The 26,776-nt window shown below is 46.2% G+C and overlaps 1 protein-coding gene and 1 long non-coding RNA gene across 40 annotated transcripts in view; one reads left to right on the top strand and one right to left on the bottom strand.

The window, feature by feature from the left end:
* The window catches only part of AOPEP (aminopeptidase O (putative)), a 396,587-nt gene that overhangs the window by 325,445 nt on the left and 44,366 nt on the right, over positions 1–26,776 (top strand). The gene's annotated exons all lie outside the window — the stretch shown is intronic.
* On the bottom strand, positions 2,235–7,506 carry LOC146399428 (uncharacterized). The gene is made up of 2 exons (XR_014817703.1): positions 7,261–7,506; positions 2,235–4,245 (listed from the first exon to the last, which is right to left on the bottom strand). It is a non-coding gene; the product is annotated as an uncharacterized LOC146399428 (long non-coding RNA).

The following is a 26,776-nucleotide window of genomic DNA, read 5'->3' as shown; positions in this document are numbered from 1 at the left end:
TTCATTGAGTTTTATGTCATAAATATCTTACCTGCCGTACGGCTCATCCATATGCAGCTGTGCAGCTACTACCGCAGTCTAGTTTTAGAACATGTCCATCACTGGAAAGTTCCCTGTGTCTATGTGTGGTCAATCCCCGTCCCTACCCCTAGCCCCGGGCAACTGCTCATCTGCTTTCTGTTTTTATCGATTTGGCTTTTTGAGAAACTTCACATAAATGGAATCACACACACTTGAGTCTTTGGGATCTGGCTTGTTTTTCATTTATTAGAATGTTTTGAGGGCCAGCCATGTTACATATTATCAGTGCTTTGTTCCTTTTTATTATAAAGTATCCTGTTATGTGGATTACTCCACTTTGGTTATTATTGGTTGATAGACGTTTGGATTTTTTTTTGCCGTTTCTGGCTCTCAGATTGTGGTTTAATTATCTTTGTGCAGACATGTGTCTCTTGGGTAGCTACCTTGGATTGCCATGGTTTGGCCATATGGTAGGTATATGTTTAATTTTTTCAGAAACTACTAAGAATTCCACTGTTTAAGGTTACGTCTTTGCTACCTCATCCACACTTGGTACCATCAGACTTCTTTAGCTGTTCTCATGGGTGTTGAACCATGCTTTTCATACTGAAGGCTTTTATTTCTTGTGAGGGTCTATAATGTCTAGATAATCCTAATATGCTTTCTGTCCTCTGTTTTACAGACTCACTCAAGGTCCCCAAATGAGTCACTGCTTAGAGTCCTCATGCATCAATTGGAGTTGTTGGAATTTTTGACTCCCTGTGACTCAGGGTCCTCTTTGTCCATGTAGCCTTTTTAGGTGTGGCTTGCTTGCTTTCTTCTTTCTTTCTTTCTTTCTTTTTTTTTTTCTCTTTTATCTTTTTAGGGCTGCACCCGCGGCATATGGCAATTCCCAGGCTAGGGGTCCAATTGGAGCTGTAGCCACCAGCCTACGCCACAGCCACAGCCACACCAGATCGGAGTCGTGTCTGTGACTTACACCACAGCTCACAGCAACTCTGGATGCTTAACCCACTGAGCAAAGCCAGGGATTGAACCCGAGGCCTCATGGATACTAGTCAGGGCAGTGTACCACTGAGCCACAACATGAACTCCAGGTTGTGGCTTTCTTTTGATCCTTGAAGAATGATCCATTCTTAATGTGTCTGAAATTTTGTCTGATGACATCCAGTTGTTGCCTGTGAGGGGTGCCTTCCCAGCTCCTCAGTTGTAGTACGCAGGCCTTGGGTGGCTTAGGCCTGGCTCCCAAGGTGGCCCCCTGCTGACTGTGCCACCACATGTCATCCCATCAGAAGGGGCAGATACTCATCTTCCCAGGGCCTTGTGGGACTGAAGTGAGGTGTCTTCTCTAAAACAGCTGGCGCTTACTAAGTGTAAGTACATTTTAGAGCATCTCTTCAAATAAGATGGTAAAACACTGATTACCTAATGGCATGTGGATAGACACCAGTCATTTGGTTTTGTTCTTCTCCACAATAGTGAGACAGGAAAACATTCTTAAATTTATTTACAGACTGAGAAAAAGAACAGCCTTGGTTTCTTCCTGTCATTGTTCTTTGGTCTGCAGCAAATATAGCAGTAGTTCGCATGCAAGTATGTCTCTATCCTTTGGCTTTATTCAAGAAGACCGATCCTGTTTCTCAGCACTACTCTGCAGTTTCATTTGCGTCTCTCTTTAGTTGGTCCACTTATAGTAGAATAAATTGTCATTGTTCCTGTTCCAAACTGGAAGCTCTCAAAGTGCTCTTTAGGCTGCGGATAGGATTTCTATTCTAGCAGAGCTCCATTTTAGGTCAGTCTATAATCATTTTTTAGCCTTCAGTTGTTGCTCTTGTTTCTTTTGCCCAAACTATTTTGATGTGAAGTTCCTTTGAAGGCTGACGGCGTTTATACACATACCAGCTCATGAAAGACATTTAATACTGGGCATTACTCCTCCTCTGTTGTCATTTTGCACCGTTTCTTTCTGGTGTGAGGGAAGAACTACCCCTGTTACCTTTCAGGAGGCACGGTTGCAATGTTTAATGTATTTCATGACAAAAAGTGAATTCTCATACAGGCAGCTGTCTTGAAATGCTTATATTCTCTGAAATGATTCTTGGTCATGTTGAGTGGCCATGTTTCTCGATGGCAAAGAGAACCTGGTTCTCGGAGTTGTGGGAAGCTCATCTTTGGGCAGTGCTGCTGCGTGGAACACCGGAAAGAACTAAGCGTTCCGGTAACTTCAGAAAACAAAATCATCACCAGCAAGGAGCTGTCTAAAATAACCGGAAAAAATTATAGCTCAAGCATTTGGAGGAGCGTGAAGGCCACTCGAGGTCCCTGGCACTTGAGTGCGCTGGGCCACAAGAGTACACGGAGTCGGGAGACGGCTTGGGGGGAGCGGGGGTGCCGAGGCGCTCGCGTTGCTGCGCATGCGCGCATCCCCTGGGAAGCCGGTGCAGAACCGGGGTTGTCAGGCCGTCGGCCGAAGTCTTGTGGCCTCTGTCCCTCCAACCCTTGGTTTACATGTGAGAACGCGGAGGTCCGTGGTGCTGGCCTGAGACCAGGCGCTGCTCTCTCCAGCTGTCTGCCTGGGCAGCTCCTCAAAGGAAGCCGTAGAAGCGGAGCAGCTCTGCGTTCCTGGGGAGAAGCGTGTGTGGCTGGTCGTTGTCACGTTGTGGGGCACAGGCACCGGAGGGCGGCGGGAAAGAAGTGCCGGGAGATGCAGCGGGGCACTCCCAGTCCAGCCCTGGTGGCCTAGAACCTCGTCCAGAGTGAGTTTCCCGAGGACCCTCCCATCCTGGCTTGGGTGGGCGTGGACTGGGTCAGACCTTGAGGGCTCCGAGCGGGCAGGACTTCGTGGTGAGACAGCTGGGTGTCTGGAAGGGTGTTAGGGCCGGTGTGAAATTTTGCCTTTAGTGAACTTTACAAGGCACAGATTATCTGAAGTTTTTGTCATGTTTGTCACGGACCAAGCAGCTGTGACATGAAAATATTTTTGCTCTTTTTCATCTAACAATAGTGTGACCCGAGAACAAGGCATTTTATTTGGGAAGGCTCTAAAGGTACTTACAAATGCCTTTTCTTCAGTCTGTGCAAATATTTTTTAATGTTTGTTATCTTTTTTTTATCTAAAGTGCAAGACTGCTTTCCATGTTTAAATGCATTCGCGCCTTGATGTATTGCACATTTAAAAGGAAGTTTTTCTGCGGTCTTGCTGAACTTGGCTGTTAGCTTACAGGCCAAATCAAACCACCTCCACCCACAAAACAGTATCGATAAATGCTGAACTTGGATCATAAAAGGTTTAGTTCCCCGGAACTCTGTGTACATTTGGCAGGGCAAAGTGAGTAGGAATATTATGGGTTGGGAAAGAAGCTGCCCGGGTTTTCTCTGCAACACAACTGGCAGATGCCGTCCCAAATGAGAAGCTGTTTCAGCCTCGTTGAGGCCCCCCCCCCCCCGCCCTTCCCAGCAGAAGGAAGGGCGCTGGAGAGAAGGCATAGATGATACTCCCGTGTTCCTAATCTCAGCGTACCTTGAGGCTTTATTAGAGATTAAGTCACTGGCTTAGTCAACAATAGCTTTACCTAATCATAGAGCACCAGATTATCACAAAACAGATCCAAACCATGCTGAATTTGCTTCCAACAAAGGATTGCTGATGTGCATGTACAGCTCGGGTGCCCGTGCCTGCGAACACACACACTTTACCTGTTTCCCTGGCCTTTGACCTCCCAGCAGGGGAGGTTTGGGAAAGGCCGGCTTGGTGACCACCACCTTCCACCCTGGAGGAAAGAGCTGCAGCCGTTATTTCCAGAGCTGGCGCTGTTGGTGTCTGCGTCTGCCTCTGACTCATGCTCCCCAAGAACTGCCCTGTGCATAATGCAAAGTCATTGTTATCCTGAGCCATCCTAGGGAGAGGCTCAGTGGAAAAAGTGAAGGTGGAGCAGACCTGGCTCCAGAACAGAAGGTGAAAGATAATGTTTTTTGTTTAGTTTTGCTGAACTTCACATTCAATTTTGTGGGAACAGCCGTAATCCTGATGGAGTTCAAGATAAAAAAGGAGAGGAACTCTGACTTGTTGCTGCAAGACTCCTTGGCCTGGTGTTCAGATTCTTAGCCAGGAGGCCGAGAGGAGAGCGAAGTAACCATCAGCGATTGTTCAAGTTTTTGAACACGTATTTGTAGTTTCTTCGTTTTTCATTTTTTGTATCAGATCTGTTTTGCAGTCATGCCCTGCTGCAGAGAAGAGAGAGGGAGGTTTTATAAATCTGTGTGACCGTCAGTATTCTTATTACTTGTCTTTGATAACCTTGCAATAATCTGGGAGGATGAGACACATCATTTAAATACTTCTTTAAAGAAATATTGCTGTGGTATTCATGGTGGGACATTTTCCTGTGAAAAACTCTTACCAGCATATTTGAAAATACTTCCTTTTCTAGAAAGACAGTTCATTATAGTAAGTCTTAATATCAGAAATAATTCAAAATCAAAATAAACAACAAAATGTTGTTTTAGCAATAGTTGAATTTTAACAGTAGCTTGGTAGAAAGAATTCATTCGTCAAGAGCATTTCCCCCCCGCGCAGTTTCCCCGAGACTAGTTTTCTTAGCAAGAGAAAGGTTACTCTGTTATGGATGGACGTGTCTTTTTTTCCTTTTCCCAGAACATGTATGGTCTCTGTTCACTTCTCTCTCCACAGAACTTTGGAGATGGCCCCAGCTAATGCCTTGTGGGTCATCGATGCTGTTAGAATCAAATCGAAGTCGTCAAGTACATTTTCTTTCTCCGATCCAATAGTCCTTCATGCTGTGGTTGAAGTCCCCTCTTCACCCCTTACTAGCTTTTTTTGTTTTTGTTTTTTTTGTCTTTTTAGGGCCGCACCCGCGGCACATGGAGGTTCCCAAGCTAAGGGTCGAATCAGAGCTGTAGCTGCCAGCCTACACCACAGCCATAGCAACACCAGATCTGAGCCATGTCTGTGACCTACACCACAGCTCATAGCAACGCTGGATCCTTAACCCACTGAGCAAGGCCAGGGATCGGACCCGCGTCCCCATGGACGCTAGTTGGGTTTGTTAACCACTGAGCCACAACAGGAACTCCCTCTTACTAGCTTTTTTATCTTTTTTTTTTTTTTTGTCTTTTTTTGCTATTTCTTGGGCCGCTCCCGCGGCATATGGAGGTTCCCAGGCTAGGGGTCCAATCGGAGCTGTAGCCTCCGGCCTACGTCAGAGCCACAGCAACATGGGATCCAAGCCGCGTCTGCAACCTACACCACAGCTCACGGCAACGCCGGATCCTTAACCCACTGAGCAAGGGCAGGGACCGAACCCGCAACCTCATGGTTCCTAGTCGGATTCGTTAACCCACTGCGCCACGACGGGAACTCCTAGCTTTTTTATCTTGAATAGACTCGTCTGTGTAAGCCTCAGTTTTTTATCTTGAATAGACTAGCCTGTATAAGCCTCAATTTCTTCATCTGTAAAATCGTTAACCGTAAAGCACTTAGCCTTAAAGAGTTGCCATTGCATCATTGCTCACCCACAGTCGTTATTAATGTTATTGGTTTGGGCTTTTTCAATACTGTTATCAGGGTTTAAAGTTACTTGTAATCCATGGTATATTAACAAGACCGGAAGGAGCCTTAGGAAACGTAGCCTCAGGAAGAATGACTGCAGAGGCTCTTAGGGTTTGGAACAGCAGCCTTGCATCTATGGGCCAGCTGAAGTATCCCCAGAATTAGGCCAGGGAGGCAGCCCCATTTCTTCTCTGGCAAGTCCCAGCCATGCCTAAGAGGTGCACCTGTCTCCCAGGCTGACACAGGAATCTGCTCTGTGGGGCCCCTGCCTTGGGGAAATACTGCCTTGGAATCTCTTAGAAGTTTCCACTAGGATCCTCCAAACAGAATTTTAGTTGAAATCATCAGAGCTGTCTTACTGATTTGGGTTCAGGTCTTTTTTTTTTTTTTTTTTTTTTTTTTTTGTCTTTTTGCCTTTTCTAGGGCCACTACCGTGGCATGTGGAGGTTCCCAGGCTAGGGGTCTAATCAGAGCTGTAGCCACCGGCCTACACCATAGCCACAGCAACACGGGATCCGAGCTGCATCTGCGACCTACACCACAGGTCACGGCAATGCCGGATCCTCGACCCACTGAGCAAGGCCAGGGATCGAACCTGCAACCCTATGGTTCCTAGTGGGATTCGTTAACCACTGCGCCACCACGGGAACTCCTGGGTTCAGGTCTTAATTAAAGTAAGATCAATTTGCAGAAGGTCTGGCCATCAAGAAATACAATGCTTGCTGGTGTCCTGAGCACTACATAATTCCAGGAAGCTTTTAAAAACAAAGTGTTGAGAGATCCACATACACACACCCTGGAACTATAGAGATTGGAATTTATAGTAGCTATCATTCTTATGCAGTACTGGCTTGGAATAGTTAGTTTCCCCAGGTGCTGACTTATGGAGAGAAACCCTCACACAGAAGAAATGGCCTGGTGTTTGTCTCAACTTGAGTAATGGGTCATGCATGATTTTAAGAAGGCTTCTCAGAATGTCCTTGCTCATGTAAATCAAGGATCAATATTTTTTAGAGAGAAGCTTTTATAGATAAGCCATAAGGTTATTTGATAATCAGACATCATTTTCAAGTAGTTAAAAGGGTCACTGGATAAAACCCTGTGGACCGACTTCAGCTTCTTAATTGCTAAGGATTGAAACTCCACATGCCCTCTAAATTATGAGCATGCTTGAATTTTTTATGGGAAGGAAATTATTTTTTTATGTAGGATAATTTTTATGTCAAGTGTTATACTAGCCAGCCAGCTCCATCAGATTAGGCAGGTTGCCACTTTTACTCACCTGATCCTTACTTTTCCCCTATGAAGTTTATTTTATTTTATTTTTGCTTTTTTAGGGTCACACCTGCGGCGTATGGAAGTTCCCAGCCGAGGGGGCGAATTGGAGCTGCATCTGCCGGCCTGCACCATAGCCACAGCAACGTGGGATCAGAGCCGCATCTGTGCCCTACACCACAGCTGGTGGCAATGCCAGATCCTTAATCCACTGCCAGGGATTGAACCCGAGACTAATTCTTCACCCACTGAGCCACAATGAGAACTCCATGAAGTTTATTTTAAATAGAGATTAAGAATGCAAGGCAAAGTGGGATGGGGACAAGGAGAATGAGTCATGAGAAAACACTGCTGGTGATTTTCCTGAGTCCTTGACATTCTTGGGCTATTCTTACCTCTGTGCACAGAGAGCAGTAGTTCGGCTGCAGGTTCACGGGCAGTTGGGGGCGGCGTGGGCCCGAGGAGGCCGGAGGAACATTCTCCCCATTTTCTCCCTGAGCACTGAGAGCCACTGGAGGGATTTCCTGGGCCGAGGGGGCACAGGCAGCTGAGAGCCGCAGAAGCGTGCGGCTGCATGTGTGCGTGTGACCCAGCGAGATAGTGTGTTCGTGTGCTCAGCCCAAGCCTGGGGCCCATAGACCAGTGTGTCTCTGGGGGGAGGGAGCATGTTGGAGGGAGAGCGGTTTTATTGCTTTCTTCTCAAGGTAGAGGAAATGCTCAAGGGCGGTGGGAGAGAAGGGGATAAATATAGCATTTCCCTTTTCCTGCCCGAATACTCTTTTCCACAACATTTCATTTTCATAAGATCCTATCAGCTTCAACTAAAAATAATTCCATGCCATTTCTATCAGATTGCTGCTCTTATCACGTATGTACTTACTAGGTTTTTTTTTTTTCCCCCTATTCAGAAACCTTGTCGCAGGAAGGTGTGAGATGGTCCTAAGATAACTTGTCTTTCGGACACGGCCTCTGGCCAGGACCTTCCGTGAGCCAGTGGCCAGGGCAGTCATGGTGTCCTGACTCTGGTAGTCAGAAAACTCCAGAGACTGACTAGCTTAACTTTGCACTTAGTTCTTCTGAGGCTCTTTTTCCAGCAGGGGCTGTTCTGTATGCTTGTCACCCTGCCCAGGGAGTACAGTCAGCCCAGAGCACTCAGACATGGCCCCAGAGCCCATTTCTTTCCATGGTAACGGTGCCAGATGCTTCGAAGAGACCCGCCATGAGTCTAGCACACTGGCTGTAAGGCCGGGCTGAGTACAGTAGTGAGTTGATTTAGTAGGTGCTTGGCAAAGGTTGGCTCTTTGGGGGTCGGGATTGGGGTGGGTGGGTGGTGGGGAGCCAAGGTGGGCCACCTTGAGGTATTGATCACAGTGTGCCTGTTTTACCAGATTCAGGTTTTCTATGATGTAAAATGACTAAGTTGAGGAAGTTCCCGTTGTGGCTCAGCGGTAACAAGCCCAACCAGTATCCATCAGGATGCAGGTTCAATCCCTGGCCTCACTCAGTGGGTTAAGGATCTGGCATTGCCATGAGCTGTGGTGTAGGTCGCAGACACGGCTCGGACCCTGTATTGCTATGGCTGGGGCATAGGCCGGCCATTTTCACTCTGATTCAACCTCTAGCCTGGGAACTTGCATATGCTGCGGGTGTGGCCCTAAAAAAAAAAAAGAAAAAGTTGATACTGATTTTAATAAATAAAGCCTAAGTGTAAGGTTTGGGAAGTAGGTGGCCTCTTGGAGATTTTAGTCCATGAACTAAACGTAGGGATTTTTGTCATTTCTCATTTCCAATTGTTTTGCATGTCCATTATCACGCATAGCCTAGTGCCTGGCCTGGCTTTGCCCGTTACAAAGGTCTTATGTTCCTCGGGTGGTGGACTCTGTTCCCAGGCCCCAGCACTGCCCCCGCCGGTCGAGCGCAGTAATAAGTAAGCTGCTCGTGGTTGGCGGCTAATGGGGCCGTGACCTGGCTTGAACTCCGTAATGAGGAAAGAGCAGATTTATTTGCTCCCCTTGCATGCCTCCCTCCCTTTCTGCTCCTTTATTATCTTTAAGAGGAAATTGAATAGCAAAATTCTGCATTCTCATAATGTTAATAGCCTGATGTCATCTTTTGCACTCTGGAATCAAGAAAGTAAGAGGGACAAGCTCAGCACAGAGTTAACACTTTGTAAGCTGCCCAGGGCTTCAGCTGTAGGCTCTATGTTTATGTGTATATACGCTCTTAACTGCTTGTGTAGGGTAGAGTGTACATACCATAAAATTGAGTGCATAATTCACTGTTTTTAGTGACTGTGCCCCTGAGTCGTGCAGTCATCACCAGAATCCAGTTTGGGACCATTTCCAGCATCCCAGAAAGATCCCTGGGGGCAATTAAGGGGCCCTTCCCTCCTGTCCCCAGCCCTAGGTAGCCAATAATCTACTTTCTCTTTCTATAGTATAGGTTTGCCTTTTGGGATTTCCTATCAGTGGCCTAACATAGTAGGTGGTTTTCTGTGTTTGCATTCTTTCACTTAGCTTAATGTTTTTGAAGTTTATCTACGTTGCCGCATGTCTCAGTAGTTTGCTCCTTTTTATGCCTGGAGAGTACTCCATTGCATGGATGTACCACATTTTGTCTGTCCATTCACCAGTTGATAGACATTGGGGTCGTTTCCATTTGGGGGCTGTCATAAATAATGATGCCAAGAAGACTCATACAGGTTCTTCTCTGGACACATGTGGGGGTTCTTTTTGTTGCTGTATTTTGGGGTGGACATATGCTTTTAGTTGTCTTGGGTAGATACCTAGAAGTCATACAGTAAATTTATGTTTAACTTTTTTTCGTTTTTTTTTTTGCTTTTTAGGGCCACACCCACGACATATGGAGGGTTTCCAGGCTGGGGGTCCAGTTGGAGCTACAACTCCTGGCCTGTGCCACAGCTACAGCAACACGGGATCTGAGCCGTGTCTGCAACCTACACCACAGCTCACGGCAACGCCAGATCCTTAACCCATTGAGCAAGGCCAGGGATCAAACCCGCAACCTCATGGTTCCTAGTCAGATTCGTTTCCACTGCGCCACGATGGGAACTCCAATAAATTTATGTGTAACTTTTTAAGAACCTGCCAAATTGTTTTCTAAAATGGCTACAACATACTACATTTCCATCAGTGATGTATGGGGGTTCCATTTTCTCCACATCCTTACTATAGGCCATGTTTTTTTTTTAGGGCTTCACCTGTGGCATATGGAGGTTATCAGGCTAGGGGTCAAATTGGAGCTGTAGCCACTGGCCTACACCACAGCCACAGCAACCCCAGATCCAAGCTGCGTCTGCCACCTACACCACAGCTCACGGCAACACTGAATCCTTACCCACTGAACAAGGCCAGGGATCCAACCCACAACCTCATGGTTCCTAGTCAGATTCGTTTCTGCTGCACCACGATAGGAACTCCAACACTAGGCCATATTTAAGGAATAACCTTAAATAACTTTTGACTCATTTTTTACATTCTTAGGCACAGAAGAAAGCGAGGAACAATTTTAAGGTTTTTTTGCAGTTTTTAAAGCATCATTAACGTACGTTAACTAAAATTATAGTCTTTGGTATTCTGTTCTCTCTCATCTCTAGATTCTCCCACCAGGCTTGCTTACAATAGTTGGATAACTTTCCATTTCATTATTTTTTGTTATGGACTTAGTATAAAGTATGCAGGGTGTATGCAGGGTGTGTGTAGGTGTGTACATATATACATCATGTTAATTGTTTAAACATAAGATTAGATTACTTTGAGAAAGGATTTGATTTTTTTGTACTTCTTTTGTTTCTCTTATTATTCAAACCAAAGCTTGTAAATTTATATATCTGATTATATACATTGTTTTAACGTAGAGTACGCATGTCTATCTATAGAACTATGTTTTATAATGCTTTAGATAATTAGATGGTAAAGTTTCTAGTTTATAGAATTAGGTAGCTTTTAAGAATTATTGATTAAAAAATGTAGCAAGGGATGTTTGAAACTGGGCTATTTCCAGGGGTCTTGCAAAACTTACACAAGAAGAATTTATCCCATCACTGACATTGCAGGGATTATTGTGCACTTTCAAGACCTAATAATGAAAGTTGCTCATTATTTTGTTTATTCTAGGATTCACAGGTATGTTTTATTTTGGCAGTGCACTTATCAAATAAAGGTATTTTTCTGAATAAGTCACATAATCAGGAATGACAGAGCATTCTGGTAAATAGCCCTCTCATCCTGGATGAGGCTCATGACCACTCTTTGGGTATGAGCAGAAGCACGTGTCTCAGAACACTCAGTGCAGGCCCATTTGTCTTTGATTTTGTGGTTGTCCGAAGTAGGTTTTAGCAGTAACCAGGTAAAGATAATATGCTTGGAGTTCCTGTTGTGGCTCAGTGGTAAGGAACCCGACTAGTATCCGGGTTCGATCCCCGGCCTCGCTCAGTGGGTTAAGGATCCAGCATTGCCACGAGCTGTGGTGTAGATCGCAGATGCGGCTCAGAACCTGCGTTGTTGTGGCCTTGGTGTAGGCTGGCAGCTGCAGCTCCAATTCAACCCCTAGCCTGGGAACTTCCATATGCCCCACCTGTGGCCCTAAAAAAAAAGATAATATTCTTTAGGAAGGACACCTGACCTAATAAGAGGAAAGGATGAGAGGCACCTTGAGAGCCAAATGCAGAGTCTGTGGGAAGGAAATGGTGGCAGAGATGATTTTCTTATAATCTGATAGCTGGCGAGACAACCTTAGCCGAATGCCCTTTGCAGAATTAGTCTGGCCTCCATAGGCAGTTTGTCATTGTGGGGGCAGTTTGATGAAAAGGAGTGGTTCTCAGCAGGCAGAATTCCCCCCCCCATGGGGGTGGTGAGGGTGACTAGTGATTGGACGTGCTCCTGGCCTTTAGTGAGCTCAGTCCAGGAATGTAACACCTGCAGCGCCTGGGATTTTCCAGCATGGGAGGAAGCATGCTGCCTCCACACAGTCTGCAGGTGCCTCCTGGAGAGTTAGCCTCATGTCTAATATTTAAGGTTAAGGCCTCTTTTCTATGCACGGTTTTAATATTTACTGAATTTTCCAGGAATGGAAGTGCCAGGTAAATCTGGGACGATTTTTTCTCTTCATTTAATTTTTATTTTTTTTAATTTTTTTTATTTTTTATTTTTTTTGTCTTTTTGCTATTTCTTGGGCCGCTCCCGCGGCATATGGAGATTCCCAGGCTAGGGGTTGAATCGGAGCTGTAGCCACCAGCCTACACCAGAGCCACAGCAACGCGGGATCCGAGCCGCGTCTGCAACCTGCACCACAGCTCACGGCAACGCCGGATCGTCAACCCACTGAGCAAGGGCAGGGACCGAACCCGCAACCTCATGGTTCCTGGTCGGATTCGTTAACCACTGCGCCACGACAGGAACTCCAATTTTTATTTTTTGAAGTGATTTTTATTGTTGCCATTACAGGGGAGATGGCTTTTTGTGGCGTTTCCCCAAGAGTTGTTGCCATTGGAGAAAACCTTGTCATCCGTGGGAATGCTGTTGTGTCTAACTACACCACACCCCTGCTTCAGTTTGCGTTAACCAGATGAAACACACAGTTTGCTGTGTCTCGACAGAGGTTCCCCCGCCCCTCAGCCCTCTCATTGCTTCTTTATGTCTTAGTGGGTACTCAGGCTTGGAAATACTGAAATTCATCTTAATGTATTCCGACCCACTTTCTTTTTGATTCTCCTTTATGTTAGAGGTGGCATTCTGTTAGGGTCCCTCCCTGCCCCCATCATCTGTGTTATGTGTGTTACCGTATTTAAGGATTTCATCTCAAAAGTTTTAAAAGCGAGGCATTGTTTCTGATACCATGCGAGCCATCGGCTCCAAGTTCTGAGAGGCTTTTGGTCTGGGTTAGGGAAATGCTAAATCTGTGCGAGTGTGGAGGGCTGACTGGAGGCGCTCGCAGCGCTTAGAGGATGCAGGCGGAGCAGAGCATCCAGGTAACGTTGAGGCGGCGCTGCGTGTCATTGAGCGGCACTGGTTCTCTGTGAGTTGAGTCTCCGCTGGGCTCTGCAGAGTTCCCTGGGACGCAGCCTGTACGTGCTGCCTTCACCAGCGCAGAATCCTCCCGGTCACCATGCATCCTCTCATCGGGGAAACGGTGAGTCAGGAGGCCAGCCACGGACTTCTGAGAAGAGCCGTGGTTGAGAGGTTTAGAGCAGAGATGAGAGGAAGGAATCAAGCCCTTGGGCCTCCTGATGCCACTACTGAATATCCTCATGGGTGTTGCATAGACGCAGACTTTAAATCATCTTACCCGGCTCAGTTTTCCTGGCCTTTGCTCCTTTGGGGGTGGCTGTTCCTACGAGGAGCTCTGCCCCTGTTACACACAGAGCAGCCCCTTCCGCAGCCTCTGTTTTCTGGGCAGCGTGGAGTCGGTGGGAGTCCTCCTCTCTGCATGCTGCTCTCAGTGCCGTCCCCGAGCCCGTGGCCACCTGACGTCCCTTCACCTCTCCAGGCCGCTCGGTGTCAGGCCAGTCACTCCTTTACCACAGGTCTTGGCATTTTACCAGCCCTTGTAGCCTTGCTTGGAGTTTGTAGATTTTCTCATAATGGTCTCGTCCTTCTTATATCTGTTATCGGTACTTGAGGCTTTTCAGCAAAGAGAAGCACCTTCTCCAGCAGCTTATCAGGGACACGGTGGAGAGGAAACAAGTTAACTCAGCCGTATCATGGAAGCTCCTGAGAAAGGTTTACTCAGGGGCAGGAGGTTGGAATTCATTTTAATTTGGTTTCCCTTGTAATCACCAAGCCACTGTTAACATAAAAACCTGAGTTGGCACTAAGCCTTAGTGGATGGCTTGGAGAGTCCCTTGGTAAAATGTGAGTGATGGCACAGGGTGGCATGAGCTCCAGCATGCCCAATAGGGCTGACTGGGCAGGCTCTCTGGGGATTCCCGCTCACTGTTGTTCACATGGTTGAAATCTAGGTTGAAGGCCAAATTGACTATTGCAGCCATGCTGTGTCCCAGTGTCTGCCCAGGGTGACTAAGTTTTGTTTTCTGGTATGGCACCTTTCCTGTATTTTTATTTCACTTCGGCATATTTAAGCCCCTTCTTCTAGTTTCAAACAAACCCTGAGCCAAGGAAGTTAATTTTTTTTTCTCTCATATAAAAGTGATACCGTCTATTAGAGGAAAATCTAGAAAATATCAGGTGGTATAAAGAAGAAAATTGAAAACTACCAGCAATCCATTCATCCAGAGAGCTACTTTTCATATTTTGATATTCGTCCTTAAAGAACCCAAGTCTTTTAGTGGAAATAATTATTGAAAAAGAATGAGAGCATTTTTTTTTTTTTGTCACTTTGTGATTTCAGAGGTGGTTCATTCAGGTTTACTTAAAAATATACATTATGAATTGACTGCCATGATTTTGAAATCCTGCCTTTTGGGAAAGATCAGTCCTTTTCATAAAAAAGGAATTGGATTGATGAGTACCAGAATCCAGCATTTCCCTGGGACATAGATACCTCAACTAAATCCATTTGAAAACCACCCCCCGTGTACTGGATTAAACTTTTATAAATACAGACGGCCACCTGGCAGCACTGTCTCCTGAATGGATGGTTGGATTGGGCAGTGAGGGTTTGCGGATGTCGCCTTTTACCTTGGACTTGGCTGTGTGCGACAGTCCGTGTAAAAAGCCGCAGCAGCCGTGCTGTGTTTCTTCCTCTTCTCTCCATGTGAACCAAATTGACATCCAGTTCAAGATCCGAGGGTATGCTCCCAGCTCACCCCATGACTCGCGTGTTGGGCTTGTAGTCACAATGTGGAAATTATGGAAGATGAGCCTCTCTGTTCAGCAATTAAGCATGAGGCTCCTTAGGTTCTCCTTTAAGAGCTATGCTGAAATTGATACTCTCAACTTATTTCTAAGGAGGATGCAGTTACACAACCGTCTCCTGCGTTCTGGCTTTTATTAAAATGCGAAGAGTCTTAACTTCAAAGTAGCATAATTGAATCCTGAAAAGGGTTATTACTCTGATGCTTTGCTGCTGCTTTGGTGTTTTTGTTTTATCTTCCGGCCTGCCTGCCTTTTCTGACCATCTTAATCTTTATGTTGGTGAAAACCCCTCCTGGCGAGGTTTGATCCCAGGGTAGTAGAAAGTCTGGTGTTTGCAGGGCCCGGTTCAGCTCTGGGATGTGCAAACCCCACAAGCTCAGTAGTGTTGTCACACAAAAGTGTGTGTCAGATGCAGATTTGTGTGGGTGAAGAGCATGAATTACTTTGGCAATGAAGAGATTTCTCTGCATTTACCTGTATTTGCTTAAATGGAATTAGCGCATCTCTCTGTATTTGTTCTTTGTACATCTGCTCTTTTTATTTTTTATTTTTATTTTATTTTTTGTCTTTTTAGGGCTGCACCCGCAGCACATGGAGGTTCCCAGGCTCGGGGTCTAGTTGGAGCTACAGCCGCCAGCCACAGCCACGCCAGATCCGAGCTGCTTCTGTGACCTACACCACTGCTCACGGCAACACTGGATCCTTAACCCACTGAGTGAGGCCAGGGATCGAACCCACAACCTCTTGGTTCCTAGTCGGATTCGTTTCCACTGCACCATGATGGGAACTCCGCATCTGCTCTTCTTAATGTAAAAAGAATGTCATGAAACTTAAGCAGGCTGCTTTATGTCACAGCATCCAATCGCAGAACCAGCGGGGCGTGCTCAGCATGTTCCCAGAGTACCAGAACGGGGTAGTTTTCATCGCAGTGTGAGCAGGACTCAGTCCCTCAGAGCATCATTTTATAGACACTGATACCTGACTGAAACCCTGCTGCCCATCAGAGCCAGGAGCTCAGCTCTGTGCCGACGCCCTGACAGTGGCCAACAGGCAGAGCTTGGGGTCAGAACTCAACGCTCCTGAAGACCCAGAGGGGCTGTTGGTGCCCACACGGTACCAAAGCGCTGCTGCAGCTCGCCTGTGCATTCCCTTCGGAGCCCAAACCCTGGAGGGCGGGAGAGTTAGAGCAGACGCTTCCTGGGCGCTCGATGCATCACGTCACTTCAGGTGCATTTTTCAAAATGTATCTCAATTCAGACAGGTGAACACTCTCTGCTCCCCTTGTCCCAACTCGTCCTGATATCTGGAGGGTTTCTCCCATTTGTGGACCGTGCGCCACAGCTGAGGGGCTTTGATGTTCCCCAGACCCCAGCGCCTCTTTGATTACATGTGTTTCTTTTTCCAGTGCTTACAGGGGGCATGAATATGTCTCTCCGTCCCTTGTAGCTTTTTGTACTTTGTGGTTTCTCTCATCCTGTTGCATTAACCATAACATGGAAAGGGGTCCGATCGGAAGGCGCATGTCCCAGGATGTCCAACTCATGTATGGTGGCCCAGAAACCATCCCCACATGGCTGGGAGTAGCCCCGGAGACACGCTTGGTCCTGGGTGCCCGAGAAAACCCCACTGGCCCTGCCAAGCTGAGTCCAACTGCTGCTAGGGCGCTTTCCTCCCGGAGCTGTGGGCAGCCCTCCTGGCAGTGCTGGGGCCGGGCAGGTGTAGTGCGGTGGGGGGCAGCTGTTCTGGGCCCAGCGCTCTGGCAGGCCTCACGTGGGCCCATCGGAGAGCCTGCCCCTTCAGAACCATGGTGGACTTAGCCCCCCGGGGAAACGAGGCAGGCCCTGCAGCACTGTTTCAAAATGTGCCTCTTGAGTATGTTCTCGTTTAAGTAAGCTCTGTTGGTCAAAGGTGTTTCCATTGGGAGTTCCCGTTGTAGATCTGGGGTAAACAACCCGACTAGTATCCATGAGGACAACAGGTTTGATCCCTGGCCTCACTCAGTGCGTTAAGGATCTAGGTTGCTGTGGCATAGGTCACAGGTGCAGCTCAGATCCCATGTTGTGGTTGTGGCCAGCAGCTGCAGCTCCACTTCAACCCCTAGCCTGGGAACCTCCATATGCCATACCTGGTGGCCCTAAACAAAAGCCATGTTCACCTTCACGTTGGGTATCCAGTGGGCCTCGTCAGAGGTCCGGATTTTCTCCCAGAGAATCTCTGCTCCACAGGTCACTCTGAGACCCAGGATTTCATTCAGGCACATTTCGGTAGTGCCAGAGGCTAGTTATTTATAACTGGCCAATGATAGGTGTTAATTAGGAATAAATGCACATTCACTGAAGCCAATCAGTAAATGCACGACTGAGTATGGTCAGGGCAGGATGATTTGTGGTTGTTCGCATCTCTGTGCCTTTCCTCTCTGGCAAAAGGGCTGTATTGCTGATTTTATAGAATGTGCTGCCTTGAAAGAGTCCAGGGGTCTTTACTGAGTGGAGGGATGTGTGTGCTTGTGTGTGTAATGGGGCTAAGGGTTTTCCACTATCGGACCACGGGCTAAAATACTAGAGTTCATTTTAGAATGGCTATTTTTAGGACACCCACGAAACTTCCAAGGAGACTGGAAACAGTGCAGCTGAAGGCACACCTGACATGGGTGACTTGGGCCAACCCAGATAGCTAAGAATAGCCCCAGGCTGGGTGCTGTTAATCTCTGAGGCAGTTCTTCACTCCTGGGTTGTGGGGGCCAGAGGTCGGCACAGTGGAGGTGCCGGCCCAGCATGTCCTCATTTCACCTCTTCTTTTGATACCTTTCTTCTTTGTTCTGGTGCCAGCCTCCCCTCCCACCTGTCGCTCTGGGTGCCCCATCGTCTCCACGTGTCCATTCTCACCTCTTAGCCCTGCAGCACCCTCTCCGTGACTCCTTCCCTCCTTGTCCGGCTTTCCTCTCCTTCCAGCCCATCGTGTCCCTCTAGCTCGCCTCTCTGGGTGCTGCGATAGATAAACAGGAGACTCGGAGGGCTTATGTGTGTGGCCTCTCCACACGGGTCAGATTCTTCACGAGAAGAGAGATTTCCTGAAGGTGCGATTCCGTAACTCAGAGTGTCCCCCTTCTTGAAAAGGAAATACTAGGTTATCGGCATAACACTGTAGGTAATTATAAATTTAACCCAGTTAATACGCCTTTCACCAAAAATATCACATGTGAAATTTTTGACATTTCAAAACAGGAGCTTTACATTGGCTCTTTGGCAAGATTCCTCAAATCCCAATACTGTTTTTTGGTTTTCTTTTGTGACATTTCAGAAATGGGAATATCGTGTAGCCAGACGCTAAATACCCACAGTCCCATGTGTGAGCAATTAAATGTGGTATACTGTAAATAGAAATTTATAACATCAAATTACATTGTGTGCTTAACCAAATGGAGACTTTACATTTTCATATGTTGTTCTCTGCCCCTGTATTGCTGTCAGCTGTGTTAGTGTAGCGAACCCATCAACAGGGAGAGGGTTGCTTTCTAAATGACATGTTGAGGACATGTCCTCACTTTGTCCTCTATTAGAAGTTTGGTTTTGAGTCTCGACATTCATGTTACTTTGTTCTCGGGGTACACATTCGAAAGCTGTATTTTTCAGGTATCTTTGAAACAATCTTATTTCATGCTTAAAGCCAAGATGTAATTAAGCAGCAGTTATTTTATTTTAACCTTATTCTTACTGTACTTTTGGACAGTAGCTTGGATTAGGTGCCTTCATAAAGGGAATCCTTGACAGGGAACAGTAGGTCCAGATACCCACTAAAACATACCCCCCTACACACACTTTCTCCTTCCTTGCCGTGCAGGTCGATTTGATAGAACATCAGGATACCAGAGAACAAAACTGATAAATGTAAATTGAGGTCTCTGACATAGATGCTGGGAGAGAATTTGAGACCATGATCCTTATAATCTGAGGAGTTATAAACGGGGCGGAAATGGCCTAAGGAGTGAGGTTGAAAGAGTTGCAAAGTAAAGCTGAGCTAGTCTTGAAAACCTACGTGCTTACTCATAACGTTGCCCCTAAGAGGCCTCCTTGGGTTCATCCGTTTTTCTTTGGGCTGAAGGCACTTGTTTGGAAGATGTAAATATCCTCATGCTTTTAATGGAGAAAGGTTGAAACAGTCATGCTTTCAGTCCTGATCAGCTGACAGTCTTTGATTTGACATGAGCCACCCTGAGATAAAGCAGATACTGTTTCAGTGGTGTGACAGGGACCCCTAGAAAGAGGAGCTTGACGAGCAGGCCTTGCTGTGATTTGTCTCTCTAACGGCTAGATTGGATTGATGCTGGTTTTGTTAATGAACCTGGGATTGAAGCGGGAAGACATCCTATGCACATGGCATGTCCTTTAATAATATGGCAGAAAACCATTTTTAACAATAATCCCATGCCCGTTTTCTCCTGAAACTGGATGCTGGTTATTGGCATATTTGAAAAGCCTGCTCCCGTGGCGCCTCCAATAGGAACAGTTCGTAACCAGAGATAACTGTTTGACTCAAGCTGAGGACCATTTGGAACATCCTGAATACCTAAGCAGGTATTTAAATCTCTAAGGAATTTCCTTTGTAGTAGTGATTTGCTGGGGTTGTTTTTGTTTTGTTTTGTTTTAATACCAGAATTCCTTTGACACCAGAGTCAGATCCTATTTTTTGAAAGAAATTGCTCACCGTGTCCCTCGTCTGTCAGTGAAAGCAGGCTCCCACCCCCTCCTTAATTCATTCTCCCAGACGTGCCTCCTGCCTTGTTTTTTAAGATGCCTCACCCGGAAAATGAGCATGAGAGAGTCGTGATTGCAGACGGCAGGGAGAGGCTCCCATGACTCTGAGCACTGCTGAGGTTTCTTGATTACAAAGGATGAAACAAATATTTGTGTTTTAAATCTCCCTAGATTTTTGCCATCTAGTGATTGAGATGTCTTTAAGGGTTTTGGCTACGTTTAAGGGTTCCTTTATGCGGATGTACTGTGAATGTATGATCCTGTATGAGCACATTCTCAGCCTAAGCTTCAGCCCGCTTGGAATCCTCTGGTGATCTGGCTTGCTTTTTCAGCATCTTCCCACTAATTTCTCAGAAGGACACTTTAAAAAAATCTAGTAATATGAAAATAAAATCTCTTGATTTTATTTTTTGAAGTTGTAATTTGTCAAGAGGGGATTTATCTGGTAGGTCTTACTTTTAATCTTTGCCTGTGGGGGAAAAAAAATTCTGAATTTTAAGTGCATTGCTGATGGAGTTCCTGTCGTGCCTCAGCAGAAACGAATCTGACTGGTATCCGTGAGGACGCAGGTTCACTCCCTGGCCCTGCTCAGTGGGTTAAGGATCAGGCGTTGCCATAAGCTGTGGTGTAGGTTAAAGATGAGGCTCAGATCCCGCATGGCTGTGGCTGTGGTGTAGGCCAGCAACTGCAGCTCCGATTTGACCCCTGGCCTGGGAGCTTCCATGTGCTGTGGGTGCATCCCTAAAGAGACAAAAAAATATTGCTGAGTAGCAACCCTTAAAATGACAAGCATCATAATGGAGGGTGGGGAATGGTTTTTCATCCCTTATAAAGGTGTTTAATCTTTCTTTTTTTTTTTTTTTAAAGCTTTCCTGACTCCCTAATTATCTTAAATATTGGCCATAAAATAAACTATGTCCGTAGTTGCTCTTAAAAAACAAAAGTGTGGCATTGTATTCCTTTCAGCAGATGTCAGAATGGCAGGGAGTTATTTTTCAGTGTGGCGGGAACGCTGCAGTCTGTTACAGATGTCACCAGGCTTGACATAACTGAGATGAAGGGACCTTGTCGTCTCACCTCGAGCTACTAGGCTTGCAGTCAGCCTAGCAGGGGCTGTGGGGTTCGGAGGCCTGGCGTCTTGTTCCTCCAGCCTTGACCACAGGCTTCCCTGGCAGCCACTGCTCTCTCTCCATGTCTTCTGTCGCCTCTTCAGCCGTTAGGGGAATCGGACGCTCACTGGGATTCGGCAGGGTGTGTGTTCTGAACGTGCTGCTTGCAGAAAGCAGGACCATCTTGTGATCGAAGCAGCCAGGCTTCTGTTGCCTTCCAACATCCCAGAAGGGGAGGTGTCTTCTTCGGCCTGAGTAGGAACACACACTGTAGAGAAGCCGTAGAGGCTTGGTAAGTTTTGTATGAGAAAGACCTCAGAGAGCTTGTTGGTCGTTTGGTTATAGTTAACTCTTTTACGAAGTTTCAGCAACAGCATATTTCTTTTGTCCACCTTTTGGCCTTTATTGTGATTAAAAAAGGGAACGGGGTGGGGAGATTTTCTTTAACAACCTCTAACCGGTTTATCTTAAGAATTCTTCTGAAGTCATCCTTTGTTTACTTTGAACCAGAAAGCTGATTAGAATTCACTGATAGAAAGCGATAGGCTGCACAAATAACCATGAAAAATATTTTTGTCCTTGGCACCTAAAGTCATTGTCAAAAGTATTGCCTCATTCAGTTACAAAGAGTGTGCAGGCTTTTATTGTTTGTGATAATGATATATGAAAACAAAGCGTCTCAGGCACCAAGGTTTGATGAATCCAGGTGTTTCCTAAGAATTTTAACTAGCATTTATCCCCTGGCATATTTCTCTTCCACTCCTTTTATTTTGTGGAATAAATAAAGCATCACCCAGGAGTTCCCTTTGTGGCTTAGTAGTTAATGAACCCGACTAGGATCCATGGGGATGAGGGTTCAATCTCTGGCCTCGCTCAGTGGGTTAAGGATCTGGCGTTGCCTTGAGCTGTGGTGTAGGTCGCAGACGTGGCTCGGATCCCTCATGGCTGTGGCTGTGGTGTAGGTCGGCATCTGTAGGTCCAATATGACCCCTAGCCTGGGAACCTCCATATGCTGCAGGTACGGCCCTAAAAATAAATAAATAAATAAAGCATCACCCTTGTTCTGGTCACAGTTTCTTCTGGTAGATTGCTGGAGGACTGAGGAAAGAACCTTTTAGGAGTAGCCAACTATCCAGTTTGCTAACCTCAAAAGGACACCCCACAAGCACTATTCATTCCTCTTCACCTGCTCTCAGTAGGTCTTCAGACACTCTTGGAGAAGTGCTTAGTGGTGAAAATTATGGGAGCATTATTAGTGCTTTATCTAAATAGTGTGGCAGGACAAGATAAATCCCTTAGGGGTTGTCTGGTTTATCCTCACTTTCTGAGACACAGTGATCCTAACCAGCTTTCAGACTGAGCCCCCTTTTACAAAAGGTGACCCCACGTGTGATGACATGGTGGGGACTGCTGCCCCTCAGACATGTATGAAATACATGAAACGGTGGACGAAAATTTCTAAGTGTGGAAGATGCTTTTTTTCCGTCTGTTTCTCCATCCCCCTGTCCACCCATGCTCCATGCAAAGCAAGTTCTCTGCCACCGAGGCCTCTGTCTCCCAAACCTGAAGCCACACACATGCTGTCCTCATACGGGAGGAGGAACACAGATTCCTGAAGAGTAAACGGCCTTCAAGCAGGACAAAAACACCCCACCGACTTCTCTCCAGTTTTATCCAAAGCAGTGGTGTAACTAAACCAAACTCTCTGGAAAATTGGATGCCATCAACCTTGAATGACAGGCCTAGATAGGAATGAGCCCAGCCCAGAGTGTAGCTGGGGAAACATACTGTTTCCAGCAGCTTCCATTTAGCATGCGTCAGGCTGTGAATTCTTCTGCACCTTAGTTTCTAGGCAACTTGCACACATTTTAAATCTGAATATAAACACAGACACATAGACACCCCTCCAAAAAAAAACTGAATAAAATATAGAAAGATACAACCTCTTTTTGCCACAACCCTCAGTAACTACAGCAAACAAATCTAGGCCCTTACCTGACTGTTAGCTACCTGAGATTCTGGTCCTTAAACCGAGGAAATGAAGACAAAGCAGCTGTTAAAACTCCAGTTGTTGCAAAATAAATGCTAAGTCTTTTTACAATGCAAGCAAATCACGGGTACCCTACCTCCCATGTCCGCTGGACAAGATATCTCTTGGGGATGGTTTTTATTGTTGGGGGGGATTTCTTTTTCCTGTACTTTTAATTAGTCCCGCATTAGAATTCTTAAAATTTGTAGATCTTGTGCTTGCCAGCAGGGAGCTCAGTCCACGAAGGTGTGCTAGATGGTTTCCTGAATATTGGCTTTATTTCCTGTAGAAGCTCTCCGGACTGAATTAAGTGTCCAGGCTCTGGGTGGGCAGGTGCTGATCAGCGCCTCCCCTACCGCAGGAAGGGAGGGCCAGGAGCAGTCCCACTTTCAGGGTGGCTTATTATCACCACTGGAGCTTAGGCCTTGAAGATAACTCTGGTGAGTTTATAGATGAGGTGGGCTTAATATGGTTTTCAGTAAGTTTGGCAAGCCAAGTTATCCTGTTAAACCAGGCACTGGAAAGTTCCTTTGTGGTGTGGTGGGTTAAGGGCCTGGTGTTGGCTGCCGCTGTGGTGGAGGCAGCAGCCACGGCGTGGGTTCAATCCCTGGCCCAGGAACTTCCACATGGCCAAGGTCGTGGCCTGAAATAAATAAGTTAACAAACCAGGCACTATTTAGATTCACATGGAGAACTAACCAGCCCTACGTTTGCAAGAAGCGTCATTGCAGATCTCCTGGATGGGCAGAAGTCAAATGGAAGGAACACCTGTGGGTATGTATTCAGTGTCTTTAAATATTTGATAGTGGGATGGCAGGCAGGGTTAGGAGAGGATCAGCTAGACCAGTTTATATGCGCTTGGAGTCTGCATCTTGAACAGACCAGTGTGGATCAGTTGAGACAGCTCCCAGTAAAAGTAATATTGTGGGGATAAAAAAATAAGACCTATGAGAAAAGATTTTACAAACTGGATTTGTTCCGTCTAGTGACAGCAGTGTTCAAGGCTCCCTAGCCTTTGTGCCTCCAGACAAATCACTGAGTGCCTCTGGGCTTAAACCTCTCCTGTAAGGAGGAAGCGAGAGGTCCTGCCGTCTTCACTTTTATTCCTGTGTCCAGAGGAGATGATCACAAGTTTTGTGGGGTTTTTTTTAGGTTTTTATTTATTTTCATCTATTATAGTTGATTTACATTGTTCTGTCAGTTTTCTACTGTACAGCAGAGTGACCCAGTCTCTCTCTCTCTCTCACACACATTCTTTTTCTCACATTATCCTCCATCATGTTGCATCCCAAGTGACTAGATGGAGTGCCTTGTGCTATACAATAGCAGGATCTCATTGCTCAAGCACTCCACACACCAAATTAAGTGATTGAAATTACACTGACAAGTTTGAGAATATTTTTGTGAATAAGAAGTCAATAATATACTGTTCTACGAACAGAAGCAACAGATTCATATAGTATTTTTACATGGTTATCTTTAACGCTGATTTTTCATGGCTTCGCCAGAAACTGGATCACAGTTTTAAGCAAGTCCTGTCTTACCAGGAAAGCACATTTTACTTAAGTAATACTTCTTTCAAGAGCTGTAGAGCAAGCTGTGCAAACAGAAGCAACTTAGGAATTTACTAATTTGTTCATCCCTGCTGTGAACATCATGTTTGTTTACTTTTACAGTCATTCATTCATTTCTTATGTTATTAATTTTAAGAAATCTTTTAAATAGCCACTGGCATTATTTATTGTCAAGAACAATGATTTGTGATGTCAGACTAAATAAGGTTGATGACTTTTTTTTATTCTTCAGTGTTTGTAAAAACAGTTTTCAGGGTGTCAATTATTACTATTACTTTTGAATGGCCGCTTCTGCAGCGTACGGACGCTCCCAGGTCAGGGACTGGATCTGAGCGGCAGCTGTGACCTACACAATAGCTGCAGCACTGCTGAATCCTTTGACTCACTATGCTGGGCCAGGAATCAAACCCGCACCTCCCTAGTGACCCGAGCTGCTGCAGTCGGGTTCTTAACCCACTGCCCCACAGCAGGAACTCCAGGATGTTAATTTTTTTGTAGTTATTGCATAATTGATATATTTCCTTTTCCCACAGAACTAAAGCATGTTAAAGATGCTATTTTAATTTAATTTAACTCTGGGAATATAAGAATAGCATTAGGGGCGTGTAAGAGGAACTGGAAGAGGAAAGCAGAGGATTTGAAGCTCTGCCTCCTACAGAATAGGAAGAGGCCACAGGTCATTTCTCCTCAGTCCCAGAGAGCCTCAGCAGGGGACAGAGGGACACAGGGTCAGGCAGCTTTGAGGCCACAGCTTCACCAGAGGGCTCTGCTTCCCCAAGCCCCTTCCCACAGGCTTACATGTACATTGATAGGCAGATACAAAACCGGCCATCTTTCCTCCCCTACGTAAAACTTAATGCCCAGCCTCTCAATTCTGCGTTTTATTCCCCCCCTTGAGAATTACACTGCTACCAGGAATGGTCTTCTGAGAACTGAAGACTTAAGGAGTGCTGCATATCACAATGTGCCATTTTGCTACTAAAACGGAGGATCAGACACAATGCTGGGTTTGGCTTCGAACCTTAGACATTGTAAAGCCACAGGATGAGCACCTTTTTCTAAAGGAAAAAGGTCAGTGGCCTGGGACTAGGCGTGTTTCATCTTGGGCCACTTCCCATTGCCCGAAGCGCCACATTTTCCAGTCCTTCCGCAGATTCTGTCTCCATCCCTGAGATGAGAGGGCAGAGCAGGGAGATGTCATCCGCCCTCCCCTCTCCTTCACTGCTTTCTCACCACGTGCTCCAGGAGCCACCTCCTGGAGCTGCCCAGGCCTTCCCCTCCCCTCCCCGCCTTTCCCGGAGGTGGGGCCGCACAGACGCACCCCCAGCTCAGCCTCTCCGCTTGCAGGGGTGCAGGGGCTTAACTTCGAATGATCCCATCTCCTTGCCTCCTGTTTCAGTTCCACAGGCAGGGATTCCACCGGAGAGCCTAAGACTGTCAAAAACACATCTGAGTGAGGAATGATGGGGAAAACACCCTCCTTCCTCGGGGAAGAGTTTACCAGTTTACCTGGAAAGATGATGGCTGTTTAATTGTTTCCGTGTGGAAAAAGTAACTGTGGGAACTTTGGGAAACATCATCATCAGGCAGTTAGTTCCCTGACAAAGTCTCTGCACAATGAAAAAAGAAAAGATGGCTTTGATCTTGTGGACGAAGTGGGTGGTTCCAGCCTCTTCCCCATTCCTTTTACTACAGGGACACTTTGTCAGGCTTCTCAAACCAGAAGGCCCTGCGGCACCCACGGCCTTATTAGCCAGGTTTAACATATGTGCATGAAACACTGGGGGGGCGAAGGAAGACCTTGTTAGCAGCAGTAACATGCCCTTTGAACAGTGCAGGAAATGGCCTCATGAAAAGATGGATTCATGTAAGAAAATAGAAAATAAGGGAAACTATTCAGAAATAAGATGGTCTTTTAAACCAGTTATGTAATAATGTAAAATCTCATATAACCGGATTGTTAGGGCAGTGCTGTGTGTTCCAAGTCTGTGCGTGTGTGTCTTTGGGGGGCGGGGAGGGGCAGTGACACTTTAAAAATTACAGTAAACCAGGCTGTGATCTCACCATATGTGTTGAATTGAACACAACTCTTCTGTGTTTAATGAAGACTTTAGCCTTTAGGGGTAAATAAAACATCCTTAAACAGGGATGGCCTGAATATTTTTTACAGGCTGTAATAATTAAAGCCATGAAAAAGGTGGTGGGGTTATGTTACTTATTAACTTGAATCGTTCGGAGATTTGATCAAGACGTGGTTGCTTATGGCGTTTTGTTTCATGTGTACCCTTTGTTTCATTGACATGCTCTGCCCCAGCCTCTGTGGCACTATAAAAGCAGACGGCAATGAGGAGCCAGACCCAAAAGAGCTTGTGGACCTCCTATCAGTGTTCTCATCCCACCCCACCAACCCCAACCAACTTGTCAGCCACTAGAAATGAGCCTGACAACCCCCCGCCCCCAACCACCACCATAAAGCTCTGAACTGGGGGAGAGGTGAGAGGAAGCACCCGGAAGAAATCTTCCTTTTTTTTTTTTTTATTTTTTTGTCTTTTTGCCTTTTTAGGGCTGCTCCCATGGCATATGGAGGTTCCCAGGCTATGGGTCCCATTG

This window comes from Sus scrofa, chromosome 10 (genome assembly GCF_054392235.1).
Source record: "Sus scrofa isolate SSC_HxYL_T2T_F1_AM1 chromosome 10, Sscrofa_HxYL_maternal_Yorkshire_Landrace_v2.0, whole genome shotgun sequence".
Classification (NCBI taxonomy): domain Eukaryota; kingdom Metazoa; phylum Chordata; class Mammalia; order Artiodactyla; family Suidae; genus Sus; species Sus scrofa.
This window is presented reverse-complemented; position numbering and strand designations above follow the sequence as displayed.